The following is a 16443-nucleotide window of genomic DNA, read 5'->3' as shown; positions in this document are numbered from 1 at the left end:
GTGACCAAGCCATAGCTCAGTGGTTTTGGCCTCTCAGCCAAACATCACACCAATTTTGTCCAACTGCTTTTGATTTGTTTTAAATGTATCAGACATTTTTTCCAAAATGAAGATTATTAGTTAAAGCCTAAACTTAAATTCCTGCAGCATGGCAGAGACAGAACAAAGGTGTCTTTAATGGTAGTGTAACTAACTGTCAAGTTAAAAAATGTTGAACTTCTCTTGATAAACTAGACAAAGCTGTGAAACCTAAAAAATATCTTATTTTATAGCATAGATTAAAAAAAGGGCATTCTATTATATAGACATGATCAAAAAAAAAATGGTTTTCAAAAGAATAGTAATAGTACCCATTATTTCTGCATTCAAACTAATTGAATGGAGAAATTCTAATACTTTTCTCAAGCTAACACCAAATAAAATGACATACAAAAGTTATTTACTTACTTGTGAAGCATTAGACATAATCCAAGAAAGAAATGACATTGTCTCATAGTCTTTGATTGACTTTTTGCACAATCGTCGTATGCTGGCAAACATGGCTTCTTCCACTTTTCCAAGCCAATCTTCGACATTACCTCTTGCCTTCAAGCCCTATAGATAAAAAATGAATTGTAGGTAAAAAAAAAAAGATTTGTTCCATAATGTAGACTATTTCCATAATTTGGGGTAAACATTTCTTCTTTTCATTAGACTCTGCTTTGTTGAGTCATTGACAAAGTTTGATTTTGAAGCCACAACCTCAATTTATTCTCATTGTTATTGTCCCTAATACCAATATTAGTAGGCTTATAGTTGCATTTAGTAGAAAGAAAATATAATGTTTAAGGTCACAATCACATTACATTTTACAATGACAAAACATAACTCTCAATTTTTTGTTAAGTAGTTCTTTACAGAGTCCATAATAAAATGTATTTAATGGCAATGTCTTTGATTCTGAAGATTCAGGGTGAACACAGTGGTTCTCATTACTTTGCAAACCCAATATTGACCTGCATATTTTGCCAAATCTAATGCAGACAAAGCCTGGGTTTATTTAAGTTTTCTTTTTGTCTTCTGCACCTGTCTTTGGCCACATTATTAAATATAAAGCTAATCAGTTTCTGTAACAGATCTATGTTTTAATAAAAAGTATGTGTAATTCCTAAGCCATAAAATCCTAAACAAAAAAAAAAGAAGCTACTTACTTTGCCCAATCCAATTTTCTCTCCTTCTGGTGATATCATGCTTAATATGTCATTTGTAAATTGAATCTCCTCCTCTGCAATTAAAAAATAAATTTAATAACTTACTTGTATTTTTTTCAAGCTTTTTCAAGTTGGAAAATATGAAGACACTATTAAGCTACTATAAATATACCAGGTGGAAGTCCCTCAACCACAGCAAACTCTAGTCTGTGTATAGCATCAAAACATTTACGTAAATGTGGTTGCACAGCCAATGGGTTTCGAGTCTGTGCAAGTATCTCAAGTAGTTCATCATTGGAGAGAAAGTAGAACCTTAGAAGAGACAGAAATTTATGCCGTCTACAAATATTATATGGACAAAAATACAATCTAATCTCTTCTAAAAAAAAACACTAGCTCACTTTCTTAGCTATTACATCTATAGGTAACTCAAAGCTCCCAAAGGTGTTGTTTTTTTAATATTCTGCATTTTCTAAATTTTGTTTAAATGAGAAAATTGGACCAAAAAATTATTTAAATTATAAAGCAAAGGAAGCATTCTATTTGGGAAAAAAGATTCAAAATTTAAATTGCTTGTGAATATTCTAAAATAAATCTTAAGCTAAGTAATTGTTTTTTGAAGAAAATTTCTTGACATAAAGAAGAGACATTTCTTTAAATAAAGATTTTAGTGTACAGTTTGTACCTATGTGTTAACTTAATCATTCATGTTAGCGTTAGGTTATGTTAATTAGAGCATTAACCAAGTCATTGATTCTATTAGTGCATGTAATCTAACCTAAAGCTTAACAATAATTTCTGTCTATAGCTAAGCTTAAATCTTGCCTTGGAAATGTAACACGCTTTGTTTCCAGGTAGGCTTCAAGACATTTCAGAATTGTATCCAATAATTCATTGTTATATTCAAATGTTTCCCAGAGACCTGTAAAGATGTCATTACTTTTAATGTAGAAATGTTTCATTTAAATATTTGTTAATGTTTTGTTCAAATACTTCCTAAAGTTACTGAAATAGAAAAAAAAAAAAATGTAATGACATTTTGACACTTTCAATAGAATCAGACAACAGACAAACAAACAAACATTTCTCAAACCCTGTTCCTACATTTTGATACTTGCTCTACAATTTAAATGGTTGCACTACACTAATGAACTTGAAGATTAAGAGCCATAATCATAATCAGTAATATATATATATACAATGTAAATATTACCATAGCTTTGATTATATCAATGAAATAAATATTTATTATGTAGGGCTAAGAAGTAAAAATTGAACTGAAAACAAACCTGGCTGTGTTCCATTACGTATAGCTAGAGGAGTTTTCTTTACTCTCCTCATAATTTCCTTGTAAGATCTGTCAACTTCAACAAACAGTTTGGCCTCCACTGGAAGCTGCCTCTGAATATCAGGGGCACTAAAAATTGATTCTAAATATAGCCATGTCCTCTGACAGTTGATCCATGATTCCTGGAAAATAAATCTATTTCATAATGAGATGGCACAATTAAAGACAGGGGAAAGAAACTGCAATCCATGGAACAAGGATCTAGGATAGTAGTATAATGAATTGGGATAAAATGGGGTAGCAAAAAGTTTGATAGAATAAAAGTCAGATAAATGGATTTAAACTGTAATGGAGGTCTGTGGCATTTTACGTCTCGAGAAACGATCTTTTCCATTTGCAACTTCTTGTGTGACTAAAGAGGCCAATCCTTGACTTTTTTCAAAGACATTACTGTCAGAGATGGAGTGACCTCTCCATTGCTGGGGGAAAGCCTGGGCGGTAAATTTGCGAGTGCTGGGCTGCCCACACGTCAGCACACGCCTCTCTAACGGAGGTAAGAGGTGTTGAAATAGACAAAAAGCAATTGAAAAAAATAGGACCTTAATATTTTAAAGAAAATAAACAGGATTTAAATTGTATGTAAGAAGGTATAAAAATAACAATAACATAGTTGGAAAGCAATTCAAAAAAAAAAAGGACGGGATTGATGAGTTATATCAGTGTTTCCCAACTGTGTTCTACGAGGTCTGAATAGGTGTTCCATGAACTACTGGAATAATTAACTAGTAGGCCTAACTCTAACCTCTCTTAAAAAATAAGCAAAGTGTTCCTCTAAATACTCAGAATGTAAAAGTGTCCATTTATGAAAAAGTTTGGAAAACATTGAGTTAGATTAACGGAAGTGTACACATTGATCTTTCAGATCTTGCAATCTATAGAGCAGATGATATAAAGTTCATCAGTTTCTCTGTTCAGTACTTAATGAGGGTGTCATGTCACCAGCACAACAAACAGCTGTCTTTACATTTCTCAACGAATGAGTTAAAGTTGGGTGGACTCTGGAGCTTCATACACAAATCAAATTCAAAGTCTCAGTCTTCACCAAGATATGAACCAGAGACCTCTTGATTTAGAAGCCAAGTGTTTTACCAATCAGTCACCATGGCCTCTGAATATCAACTGGAAAACCAACAATATACAGAGGCAACAAACATGGTCAGGAAACTTAATAAAATATATATTTAACATTTGATGGAGGAACCCTTGGGAAAAACAACAAACTGTAAGACTTTCTAAACTTTTAATACTTCATTACGAATTAACTTCTAACTACTTACCAAAGTCTTATTAAATAAACTGAGACTAGCTGCCCATTCTTCCACTTTGGTTTTAATGGGACCTACATGTTATGATTTCTGACCATGTGGTCCACTCTCAGAACGAGACTTATTACCCACCATTCAACTGTGGACCCTTGTTTCAGACGTGAAAAATAATAAACACTATAAATCATATTTAATTAGTGATTCCTGACTAGTGCATGTCACAATAGCTATAAAACAATGATGTGACACTAATCAATACCATAGTCACTAACTTTAAAATAGAGTGTGCTTGCTAAAGTAAGGTCTCCAAAAGGTGTATATGAAGTCACCAAAGTTGGTTTTTAAAAAAGTCAATAAGGGTGGTTAAAATAAGGTTGTCAAAGGTGCTTTAAAAATAGTATCATGATGCATTCATTAGCCTACTATAAGAATTATGAAGTAGTCAACAATCATGATTAGAATTTGGACTAAATGTAAAACACTTAAAAATCTAAGATAATTTTCATCTTAATAATGAATTGTCTAAAAAAATGCAAAACAATGGTAGATCTATAATACTAGTGTTAAATTACTTTTTTTAGAATGGCTTCCAGAGCTGCCTGTGCGGACGCCATGCCAGCTATCTCCATCATTTCTTCAGACTTGTCAAATGCATCAATCTCAATCAACAGGCCAAGTGTTAGAGGCTCATCTTTGATAAATTTATAATTCAATGCTTCCTGGATCAAGTCCCAGTGCCTTTTTTTAAGATGTGGGTTTCTCATGTCAGTTATTACCTGAAGCTGTGAGTACATGCAATAACAAAAACTTTTTTAAGATGTGGGTTTCTCATGTCAGTTACTACCTGATGCTGTGAGTACATGCAATAACAAAAGTTTTTGCTTGACCATTTGTCAAGAGTAAGAATAAAATGAATTCAAGAATTGTACAATTTACCAACAGTCTAGTTAACACACCACTTTTGTAATGAGAAGAAAAAAAAAACTTTAAATTTTAATTGTGCTGTTCAAATTTTGGAATGGCTTCCAGAGCTGCCTGTGCGGACGCCATGCCAGCTATCTCCATCATTTCTTCAGACTTGTCAAATGCATCAATCTCAATCAACAGGCCAAGTGTTAGAGGCTCATCTTTGATAAATTTATAATTCAATGCTTCCTGGATCAAGTCCCAGTGCCTTTTTTTAAGATGTGGGTTTCTCATGTCAGTTATTACCTGAAGCTGTGAGTACATGCAATAACAAAAACTTTTTTAAGATGTGGGTTTCTCATGTCAGTTACTACCTGATGCTGTGAGTACATGCAATAACAAAAGTTTTTGCTTGACCATTTGTCAAGAGTAAGAATAAAATGAATTCAAGAATTGTACAATTTACCAACAGTCTAGTTAACACACCACTTTTGTAATGAGAAGAAAAAAAAAACTTTAAATTTTAATTGTGCTGTTCAAATTTTGGAAGTCTTATCAAAAAGAAATTTGCATTTAAATTTCATTGAACTTTATTGTTTTGTACCTTACACTAGCCTGCAATCACTCTCTGATTCTATATGTTCTATCAACTTCGCCCTTTCTTAATATTAAACTATTCACATTTAGTCAACTGTTTACTTTATATTTTCAATGTTTAATTTTAATAGACCAATTAAATAACTCAAATATGTGTGAAATTTATAAGACTGCTTGAATGTGTCCTACAACTTCCTAAATGTAGGTCTACATGACTAGATTGACACATGGGTATTGGTCTACATGACTAGATTGACACATGGGCATTGGTCTACATGACTAGATTGACACATGGGTATTGGTCTACATGACTAGATTGACACATGGGTATTGGTCAGATTTGGTCTACATGACTAGATTGACACATGGGTATTGGTCTACATGACTAGATTGACACATGGGTAGTGGTCTACATGACTAGATTGACACATGGGTATTGGTCTACATGACTAGATTGACACATGGGTATTGGTCAGATTTGGTCTACATGACTAGATTGACACATGGGTATTGGTCTACATGACTAGATTGACACATGGGTAGTGGTCTACATGACTAGATTGACACATGGGTATTGGTCTACATGACTAGATTGACACATGGGTATTGGTCTACATGACTAGATTGACACATGGGTATGGGTAGAATGTAATTATTTAATTTTGTCTGCAATAGATATTAAGACGCTTCCTCCTGCACCTCTCTTTTCCCGAATTGTGTAAGTATTCTGAACTATTTACGAACTTCATATGGCATTAATGAAATTTTTTTCTAGTAGAAGAATGCCCCCCAGATATGGCAGGCTAAAGGAAAATCAAATACCAAGGGGAGATCAAAACCAGCATCAACCTTAAACAAGGGATGAGTGGATTAGTCATGTAATACTTTCCATTGTCTGGAGAAAGCCTAAAAAAATAATTGGTTTTGGGAGAAGAGATGGATGCCACCAAGGCCTACCAAACCCAATAAAATTCCATGACAATGAAACCATTGAAAATCTCAAGCTGCCAACAATAACCTTACTTCGTACTGAAATGCTACTGAGACACACTCTAAAACAATAAATTGTGGTAACAACAAAGGAAACATCCAAACGTATACCCGAAACCTAGTGTAACATAGCTAAAAACTTCACATCTAAATGTATCATGACAAAAATATTTTATGTGTTAATTAAAAAATCTAAATGAAGCAAACCTAATTGAGGAATTACGCCTCTAATAAACAGAAAACAAACACCTACTCTCTGATTCATAAGTTCAACTTTCTTCTTCAACATGCTGACCACATAATTGGGTGGTAGACCTTTCTCTAGCATCTGAACCGTCTTCAGGTATTTCATAGTGGTGGAGGTCATCTCCTCTGGTTCCAAGTTCATGAATGGAACCTGGTAGCACACACAACCAAAGGAATAATTAATACACAATTCTAAAAGTTTTTTATTGTTTTATTGCAAATATATATATATTTTTTTATTTAATCTTGTTTTTTTTTTGTGTTTAAAATCTTATAAACTACAGCAATATTTGCAATATGCATGTCTAATATAATGATTTCAATAAATGCAAGCAATGACTTGGTGCTAAATCTAGATATATATAAAACTTAAAAACTTAATGTAAAAAATATTAGGGCTTACAATTATTATTATTATTTAAATAAACAAGGGAAACATTGGGACAGTGCACCTAACAGTGAAGTGTTTAGATTCTTAACAGTCATATGCAGACATTCATTTTATAGATTACCCTTTTCACATTAAGGGTTTCCTATATGTAGTAGTAAATCTTTTTATTTAACAATACAATGGTTTTGTTTTTACACAGCTTTCCTAATTTTCATTTGAAACAGAATTATCTTTACAAAGACATCTGATAAATGAAAGACACTGCAGCAACCTTCTTATTTGAACCAAAAAGAAAATGCATCTGCCACTCATTAATATCTATCCTTGTGACTTTGAATAGTTGAACAGCTGCTCCACATGTTATCAATGAACTTAAAATGTTTTCTAAAGTCTGGTCAAAAGTCAGTTTATTGTGTAGGCGTATGTGCATGTTATAGGGAAGATATATATATATATATATATATATATATATATATATATATATATATATATATATATAGAGAGAGAGAGAGAGAGAGAGAGAGAGAGAGAGAGAGAGAGAGAGAAATAACTGTGCTACTCCATTCCATTGCTCTCCCATATTTACCTTATTTGAGATTTAAATATGACCAGCAGATAAACCTGGAGTAGGCGTGTAGCTGAAATAGTGTTGTATTAGGTAGATAGGCCTGGAGTCAAATTATTAGGCTATATAAATAAGCCCATGAAAAGTGCTGTATTAGTTAAACAGGCCTGGAGTGAAAATAGAGCTGTATTAATTAAATAACACTAATACAGTTAGATTGGCCGTAATGCAAGCCATGATAGGGCTGTATTAGATGTGCCTGGAGTTATGATAGGGCTGTATAAAACTGTATAAGTTTGATAGGCCAGGAGCCATGAAAGGGCTCTAGTTTATTAGTTAGATTGTCTTGTAGTAGATATAGCACTAGTTGTACTACATCTAAAGTTCTATTCTAGGTTATTATAGATCATATGATTAGTCATTAGATTGACTGCATCAAAATGTTACAATCAGTGTTGAGTCAGTAACAATGAAATTCATTGAAATGTATTTCTATAATCTAGACTAATAATTAATAAATACTAAAATAGTAGATCTAATTACCAATAGGCAATACTAGATTCTAGTATAATACAATAATGGTAATATAATAGTCATAGTCATAGTGTAATAGATCTCTAGGTCTAGGCAGGGAATTGGCCAATCCACTGGCTAGACTAGAGACTAGATTTAGATCTAGACTCTAGACTAGAGTCACTAGATCTAGACTGACTAGACAAGATCAGATTAGATTAGTCTGATTAGATCATTAGACTAGTCCTCCAGGTCTAGATTGACTAGATCTAGATTCTAGAGTATTCTAGACCTAGACCTAAGACTACACTACTCTACTCTAGTCTAGAGAGTAGAAGTAGACGTCACTTAGACAGTAGAGTCTAGTCCTCTAGACTCTAGACTAGTACTCTAGTCTAGGAGTCTAAACTAAGACTAGTTACTAGTATATAATGACCGTCACTATATTACTACTAGTTAGTAGTTAGTATAGTATTAGTAGATTCTTATATTAGGCTTTTGATAATTATGATACTAATGATCGATCTAATCTTGTGAGGGTGTAATTTTTTTACTAAGACTTTCGGTGTTGTTTTTATAAATATTGCTATCGCCACTCACATTCAATGATAACGTAGCTAGAACTGCACAAATGTTGAACATGTGTAGCAGACGCCATGCTTGTTTATATTACGATCTGTGACAGATTCTATATATAGATCTAGATATATATAGATTAGACTTCAAGGAAGAATAAATAAGGCCGGATTGTGATGCAGGCCAAATATTATTTGTTACAACATTAAAAATAAAATCGAGTATCACATAAGTAAAGGTTTTGTTTTTGTTCTAGACCTAGCGCGGCTAGTCGCTAGATCTACATCTATTAAAATGATCAAATACTGAATGAGAGAACATTATCATGGCAACTTTTTAAAACAAGGTTACAAAGACAGTTTGTGTGGAAACACAAAATCGACACCCGAAGTGGTCCACCCAGGCAGGTAAAAAGGCAGGTTTCAATATTTTCAGAAAGAACATCAGAATGAAATTCTATCAAAGACAAATGACAAAGAAAAATGGAGAAAGAAGGTTGACAGATCTTGTGTGGTGCCCCAGCAGACCAATGGATAGGTGAAAGTGGATGTGAAGTTAGCTGTGAACTGATAATGAATATCTAATTGCTCTTAGACATATCAGTATTTTTCATGTCATGTAGAAGTGGTTCAGTTTCTTATTAGCATGTTTTCTGTACACTGTCCACGTTTCTGAGGCATAAAGCAATGTAGTGAGGATGATAGCTCCATAGATCCCTAGCTCCCTAGCTTGTCTTTGTTGTGATACATCGTCTGTTCCAGACATTTTTAGACCGTCTGGCCTTGGCAATGCGCAGGTCGATTTCATTATCGAAAAATACTGAATGTCAAATGGAAAGACAAGATACCAGATACTGACTGAAGTCCTTCGAAGAGCGGCTCACCAAAGCATCCACACAATCCTGATGCAGTCCCAGCTGGGATGGTCAGGACACGTCTGCAGAATGGAAGACCGCCGCATTCCTAAACGACTACTGTATGGCCAATTAAGGGAAGGAAAGCGCTACAAGAACAGGGGCACCCTCAAAGCTTCTCTGAAGGCGTTCAGCATAGACCCAGCCACATGGGAGATAGAGGCACATGACAGAGCATCAAGGCGTCGCGCTATGAAAACTGACGCACAGGTTGCTGAGGAAAACAGAACAACACTGGCAGAAGAAAAACGCCAGAGAAGAAAAGCAAGGCCAATGACACTAGCTCCAGCTGGAATAACCTGCCCAGTGTACAGCCGAACATTCCAGGCTCACATAGGTCTCACAAGCCACATGAGGAGGCACAAAACCCCAGTGCAAAGCCCTCAGCCCCCTGGAAGACAAAAGTGGTTATCATCGAACCACGATGGACGAACTATATATATATAGTTATATATATATAATTGATCTAATTGTTTTGTAAAGGGTCAATCTCTTATTCTTAAAAAAACAAAACATTTCCTTAAAAAAAAAATATTATCCTTTAGTTGGAGTGTCTAGTGGCTGTTATGCATCGCTGCAGTTCACGCGATAATATGAAAAACTATTTATTAATTGTTGTTTTAATTTATGCCCAACTTATATGCATACTAAATAGATTTTTTCTCTTTAAAAAATGTAGTAAATAGTATAACAGCACTTACTTAACTAAGCAATACAAATGTAAAAAAAAATTGACAAAAAATGTAACACTGTTTCTGGAAATGTGTTAAAAATATGTTAAATAGTCATATCCCCAAATAGTAAATAGTTGTAAAAGTGGTGCATTTTTATGAAATAACTGGTTGCATAAGTGATTTTAAAAAAATAGATTTTTCGCTTTCAGAAAAGAAAAAAGGTGAAAAACTTGACTGACGGACAGGCATTCCACACAAAACTAATAGCGTCTTTTCCCCTTTCGGGGGCCGCTAAAAATTAGCAAAGTCAAAGTGTATCAGCTGCAGACAATGACACATACTTTGGCGTATGTTACATAGCCTGAAATAGGCACAATTAGCATATAGATCGATATATAATATATCTACATCTAGTTTAGCGCTACGGCTCTCAAAAACTTTATGTTACGTTGCGAAACTTTTTTTTTTATTTTATTTTTCGGTTAATCTTTTAAGAAGTAGATCTAATTTTTTTTAGCTCAAATGCAAAAGTTATTTTTGAACAATGACCAATACTAAACACTCGTCCAAGCTTCTAGCGGGTAAAAACTCGAGAACCTGAAGATATTCAAAGTGCAGACAATGTGGGAAAAGAGGCTTGACCTTAAAGAAAATTTAAAATAACGCATTTAACAAACAAGAATTGTTATATCGTTTACCTTAAGATGTAGATTAGAGACAAATTAGCAGACAAGTCTTAGGTAAATGTCAACTATTGTTCTCTTGTATTAATTCATCCATCCCAGTGGCATTACAGCTCATGGGCGGCCCTGACCTTCTCTAGCACATCTTTCCAATGTGCTCTATCTTGGGACTCGAGGTTCGACACTTGACTCGAGCAGAGTTGTGTTTACTGAGCGCCTAACGACAGCACGGAAAACCATCTACAGATGCCCCCTCTCCCCACTGGTCCACAAATGGGATTGGACCATAGCGTATATAAGCATGCTATAAGCATGAAAGTAGCACTTTATAAAAGCTATAATAATAATAATAATAATATAATCGTTTTTCAAATTTAGAGAAGAATTAATTAACTGCCTGGTTGGGATAGCTGACTAATAGTCGTATGATTAGCGCTTCGGAAAGTCATCACTATAGATCCGAGTTATAGGCCTAACCCTGGTTGCTGCCATACCATACAGGTTGGTCTATCTTTGTAATAAAACAAAACTTGTGAACATCGAAACGAGTATTTATCTTCTACAAATATTTAATTTTCTGACCTCTGTCCATCTTTGTACGGTGTTGTCCCATTGATCGATACATGTCCACATCACATCTCTCATTTTAAGTTCGGTTTGGACTTCATGTAGATAGTCCAGTTTAATCACCTCCACCTAAACCGTAAATGATCTTTTTAGCTATGTGGGTTAATTAAATAAATGAAGAGACTGATGGACTGCAAACGAACAACGAATTACTGGACAAACAAATTATATAGTAATGGAGAGAAAAAAAATGTTGGCTATCACGATCAATGAAGTTTTAGCAGACGATTGTTAAGTTTTTGCGTGCAAGCGAAGAGGCGGGATTGAAATTTTAAAAAATGAAGATCAAAATTGACAAAACAAACAAAAAAAAAAGGAACATTGGATGTAGCCATTCCCAAAAGACGCATTTGATTGTGCAATGGTGTCATGACCAAGTTCTTGAGGGGAGGGTGCACACTAGAAATCTGATATCCACGCATCTCTTGTTACGACCATTATGAACTACTTTACAAATGACCTACTTTGCACTCATTTAAAGAACTTCAGACGAACCTTCAACTCCTTTTGACGATCTTTTAATGCCTTAGACATTTGTTGCACAGATTCCATTTGCTCTAAGAGGTCATTCAAATATTGCCGGACTTCTTCCCGATCTGCTTTAGGATCTAGGAGCATTGGATTCTGTTGGGGGGAAAGCATTCATTTGTTTGCATTCAGAATCATAACAATTACACTAGAAAATGGGCGAACCAAGTAAAGTAAAAGTTCCCAAGTATAAAAACACATCCATATATTAATCAACAACAAAAATAAACACAATAAACAATGCACATATACGGAAAGTAAACAAGGTATTTCAAATGTCCAACCTGCATTTTCTCAAACACATTCTTTGCTTCTGACAAATAAGTCTGGCCATCTTTCTCTGCACACTTGTTGAACTTCACAAGAATGGCATCTCTCCCAGACAATGCTCGGTCAATCAAATTTTTAGAGTTATAGATGATAGGCTCCATGGTCTGGGAACAAAACAAGAATGTCTTAACCTTGCATATAATATTTCATATGCAGTATTCAAGTTCTCGAAACAATTATTACCATTATTTTCCCATTCATTTCCATATACAGTTACACCCAAGTTTTATTTCCTTCTATTCCGCGATTACCTCTTTTTTTTTTACACACGAACATAGGAAAAACTGACAGAGATAGACGGACTAATGTTCATAATGACTTCATACATTTATTTTTCCATGACAGACTGCCACTGGCTATGGTCTAATACAGTGATGCTCAACCGAATTCGACCTGCGGGCCATTTTAACTTTCGACACGCGTGTCGCGGGCCACATCAATAAAAGGTAAAATAATGAAATCCAAATTCTCCAAAAACTATTTGAAAATATTGGATCTAGTATTAATTAATGGGATATTTAAAGTCATCATTTTTTACGCGTCTAAAAATGGGATCATTTCTCTACTTAAAATGTGAGCGACATTGTAGCTACCTTTACCACCAACTTATTTTCTTGTCTCTTTTTGGTTAATATTCCCATCGACCCTCCAATCTCCAGGCGTAGTTTGACCAATCTTTTATACGCGGCTTAAACCAAAAAGGCCTTCATATTTGTTTTATAATGCCGCTGTATATGTTGTTGTTTTTGAAACAGCCAGACTTTCTTTACAAAACAAATATGCTGGCTAATTATCATGTTCCACAAAAAAAGATCCATTCACTTTTCTTGGTAGATTCCCATTTCATAAACTCATAAACGCACAATCGTTAAAGGTCACGGTACCAATCCTTCAGAGAAAAAGTGGAGGCCCTAACAGTTTTGAAGGGGTGAGGATTTGATTTTCTACTTTTGTGCCGACGTTTCGGCGGGCCGGATGAACCCCCTGCGGGCCGTACTTTGGGCATCACTGGTCTAATACATACTGTATTTTCCCTTCTGCAACCGTAGCAAATGGACAGACAATATACAGCAATATGCAATATAGGCTATTATTCGTCAAACGTCTTAAAACGCAATTCTCCTAATAACCAAATTTTGCGACCCATTAATAGTCGTCACGGGTCAGCTGACTCCTGACCAGGCGCCTTCGACAGTCACGGAGGTCACGCCTGACTCCCCCCCCCCCGCCCCCCGAAAAAAAAAAAGAAAAAATCAAACTACTGTTTAAAAATATATGTAGGCTAACTTCAATTTTAATGTGTTTTATTTTAGAATAATCACTAAAAAAACAGTCTGATTAATATAAGAAAACAGAGTACTATATTTTTAAATCTCAAATGCATACATATACTATCCTACTTGTATACATAATACATTGTCTTTTACGCTGAGTGATAAAGGGGAGGCTCTACATAATAACCTCATTATTTCAGATTGCGTAAGGAATTTTGTGCGGCCCGCGCCTTGAGATTCTAACATTTTGTGTAGCTCGCCAAGTCAATAAGCTTAGAGACCTGCTTTCAACTAAAAAATATTATACAAATGATTTGATAGGCCCCTATCATTCATTTTCTTGCTGTTTTTTTTTTTTCTTGTATCTTTTTTTCCCAATAACATATTAATACAGTACTCTAAACATTATAGCCTCCTTCAGTCGCAAAGTGACTGTGGATCATCTGTCAGAAATAATAAAATGAAAGCCTGGGCATTGGCTATACTCGGAGCGATGTCGCCCACATATAAGCCCCCCACCCCTCTCCACGTAGCTGACGTGTCTAATAACATCAAGTGCCGATACAATATGGGATAAGGGGCGTCGCACATTCTGCCAGAATGTTGAACTGTATGCTGCATGCTGCCTAAGGGTAATCAGCTCCTATTTTTTTTAGGGTTGACTCACAAATCCTCTCCCATGTTTGGATATAGCCGCAAAGGTTCAATTTTCTTTTACCTAGCCAGACAAGGCTAACGAACTCCTCCTACCGATTCTGTAAAGTTGTTATGACCGGAAATGGCAAGGATATAAGCTCTCCAATGCACATTGGCGGATTTCAGAGATGGCAGGCGGGGCTACTGACCCGGGGACGCCGCAAGAGCAAAAGGGAGCCCCACAATAGAGATTCAAACATATCAATTTCGACGGGTCAGAAACTTTAAGTTGTTAACATTTCTTTCATATTTTTTGTTCTCATTAGTACGACTATAGGCCTACTTTAAATCTTACGGTTGGCAATTCCGACGTGGTTAAGAAGTGTCCGCTTGTAGCGTGTTCGTAATATAAAAATGCAGCTCCGTATTTACAGCAGTGCGTCAACCCAGGGCCTTACCCTCCATAAACTCAAAAATATTTTATTTTTTTTACGAATATTTGTATATTTATTTTTTTAAAGAAGGAAAATGGCAAAAAATTTTCTAGTTCTCTATTTCTTTCATGTAAAAAATGGCATGCGTTTAGATATAAACATTATTATTTTTACTAAGTATTTTTTTAAAAAAGCTTTTGAAAAAGTGTAGGAGCACAACAGGTGCCTAAACTCTCAGTAGACGACTTTTTAATTTTATCCTCATTCTCATTATTTAACGAACACCATTTTCTAAATACTTGCATTACAACAATACTTCCATTACATAAGTACTTCCATTACATAAGTACTTTCATTACATAAGTACTTCCATTACATAAGTACTTCCATTACATAAGTACTTCCATTACATAATTACTTCCATTAAATAAGTACTTCCATCACATAAGTACTTCCATTACAGAAGTACTTCCATTACAGAAGTACTTCCATTACATAAGTACTTCCATTACATAATTACGTCACTGACATCACTACTCCTATTACATCACTACCTCCATTACATAACTACTTCCATTACATAAGTACTGCAATTACATAAGTACTCCCATTACATAAGTACTTTCATTACATAAGTACACCCATTACATAATTACGTCACTGACATCACTACTCCTATTACATCACTACCTCCATTACATAACTACTTCCATTACATAACTACTATTATTGTAAAACTACATCCATTACATCATCATTTTCATTACATCACTACATTCATTACATGACTACTTCCATTAGATTGCTAATTCCATTACATCACTACATTAATTACATGACTACTTCCATTACATTATTAATTCCATTACATCACTACATTAATTACATGACTACTTCCATTACATTATTAATTCCATTACATCACTACATTAATTACATAACTACTTCCATTACATTGCTAATTCCATTACATCACTACATTAATTACATAACTACTTCCATTACATTATTAATTCCATTACATCACTACATTCATAACATAACTACTTCCATTACATTGCTAATTCCATTTCGTCACTACATTAATTACATGACTACTTCCATTACATTTCTAATTCCATTACATCACAGATCATACTTTTGTTATATCGTGTATTTCCTGACTTTTCCGTTGAAAGTTGAAAGTTTGAAAGCCTTACATATTTATTCTGTAGGTCTACCCCTCCCCCTTCCCCTACTCACCCTGTATCATCTTAGAACTTGAATAGATTCTAGTTCTTCTTTTTGGCATAGTTTTCTGTTTTAAATGGCCTACCATAGCTTGGCTAAATCTGCACCCGTCACCGAATTAATGTGTAGTTCCACCTCCTTCGCCTCCCGTCCCATATACAGCTGTTTACAATTATTCGGTATTCGCGATAAGTTTACATTGTTTGAATAATTAGTTTCTTTTCCTCTTCTACTAGTAATGAATCTCCCACCTCCCCTCCCAATTTCACACGATTCACAAAAAGTGAAATTGTCATCTAGAACCAAATTACAATCTAGGCGAGACATAGCAACACACAATATGAGAATAATGGTGTCAAAAATTTAATAGTTATATATTAAAATATCAATAGGCCCTATAAAATTCTATAGTAGGATTTAGCTTCTGAAAAAAAAGCAGAAACAACTTTATGAATACACCGAAGTTTTCTTTTGTATTTTGTTTTTTACTGATTAAGAATTAGATTTTAATTTTTTTTATAAATCTT

The 16443-nt window shown here is 34.5% G+C and overlaps 1 long non-coding RNA gene and 1 pseudogene across 1 annotated transcript; both read right to left on the bottom strand.

The window, feature by feature from the left end:
* LOC129922751 (dynein axonemal heavy chain 6-like) overlaps window positions 1-6684 on the bottom strand; it is a 51624-nt pseudogene extending 44940 nt beyond the window's left edge.
* A 5336-nt stretch (window positions 6685-12020) lies between these two features.
* LOC129922800 (uncharacterized) lies at window positions 12021-14393 on the bottom strand. The gene is made up of 3 exons (XR_008774696.1): window positions 14335-14393; window positions 12297-12446; window positions 12021-12108 (listed from the first exon to the last, which is right to left on the bottom strand). It is a non-coding gene; the product is annotated as an uncharacterized LOC129922800 (long non-coding RNA).
* Between the last annotated feature and the right edge of the window lie 2050 nt (window positions 14394-16443).

This window comes from Biomphalaria glabrata, chromosome 14, assembly GCF_947242115.1.
Source record: "Biomphalaria glabrata chromosome 14, xgBioGlab47.1, whole genome shotgun sequence".
Classification (NCBI taxonomy): Eukaryota; Metazoa; Mollusca; class Gastropoda; family Planorbidae; genus Biomphalaria; species Biomphalaria glabrata.
The sequence above is the reverse complement of the archived record's forward strand: the minus strand, read 5'-3'. Positions and strand labels throughout refer to the sequence as shown.